The following is a 1,766-nucleotide window of genomic DNA, read 5'->3' as shown; positions in this document are numbered from 1 at the left end:
CACACACACACACACACACACACACACACACACACACACAAATGATATATAATATCCGGAGACAATTTTTTCTCTCTTAACACACACACATACACACACACACACACACACACACACACATATATATACATATCTATATCTATATATATATATATCAATAGAAATGGGTGCGTGTATATATATATATATATCTATTTATCTATCTGTCTTCCTCTATCTTCCCATCTACCCCTCTGTCCTGGCCTCTACTTCACTGCTTCTGTCCCTTCCTCCTTGTTCCACTTCCTCCCTCCACCATCCTCTCTGCTCTCGTGTGACCTGTGGTCAACTTTCTTTTCACTCCAGCCGCTGTGAAGGCAAGACGAACTACTAGCGTTCTACCTCAGATTTGCGTTTGGCCGTACGGCTTTTGAATGTTGTTTTCACTGTCCATTTTTTCCTGTCTTGGTTTGTGTTTGCCACCTTGGAATCCTCTGTGTAGTGGGTTGATCCACTACTCAGGAAGAGACTATTCTAGAGTACGTTCTGTCTTGTCTTCGAAACGTCTAGATAGAATAGAGACAGCTGATGAAGGGATATTCCAAGTGGCTTTCCGTTTTCCTGTGTTCGTTCCGTTGTCTGTAGTTTATTGTTCTAATGTCCTGTACCCTGATATGCATGTATATACACATGTAGATGTAAGTATGTACATATATGTGTGTATACATGTATATATATTCTTTGTATTATTATATATATATATATATATATATATATATATATACACATATATAAACATAATATATACATACATTAATATATACATATACATACATATATATATATACATAATACATACATTAATATATACATATATATATATATATATATATAAGTGTAGATATCTATATATATATACAGACACACACACACACATAGACAGATAGATAGATAGATACATACATACATACATACATACATACATACATAGATAATATATATAATACATACATATGTAACGTAGTAAATACGTAAAAGATTATATCGAACTCGCCTCCAAGACTTGAAACGAAACGTTTTGGACGGAGTTTTGGACATCGAAAACTACCTTAGGAATGAGAACCCAGGTTCGAATTTCCTCAAGACACCTGATGAAGTTTGGAGGTTATATCATCCAAACTTTGTGTTAACAACAAACAAGATGAAGACAAATATCTTTCAAATGTATATGTACGTATGTTTGTGTATATATATGTATATATGTATGTTTGTATGCAATTATATATATATATATCTTTACATATATAACATTACATATTTATAGTTACATAAAGGTATGCATTAGCAGACACAGACTCACATACACAAACTCAATGACGCACTTTTAGCACAAACATTCTTTTGCATATAAAATTATTTCTCATAAAAATAATATATGTACTTCCTATGTATGTCATGGAGTATATTATTACTTGGCATCTGAAGCACTTCGATTATTTATGTTCGCGTATATTTGTTCTGCGATGCATCACAATTCAGGATTTCGAAATTAAAAAAGAGTGATGACGAATATAAATGAAGTATATAAAGAAATAAATTGTTGCCTTTTAGAGAAATTAAATTGAAGTTAAATAAATCAATGGTAGAAAAATATTCCTGCAAGAAACAGAACAAATCGATTTTATAATTTCACTAATTTTATTTTTAATTCATCTAACTACATTCTCTCACTCTACTTCTTCTTCTTCTACACTCACACACACACACGCACGCACACACACACACAC

The sequence above is a fragment of the Octopus bimaculoides genome, chromosome 21, assembly GCF_001194135.2.
Source record: "Octopus bimaculoides isolate UCB-OBI-ISO-001 chromosome 21, ASM119413v2, whole genome shotgun sequence".
NCBI lineage: Eukaryota > Metazoa > Mollusca > Cephalopoda > Octopoda > Octopodidae > Octopus > Octopus bimaculoides.
This window is presented reverse-complemented; position numbering follows the sequence as displayed.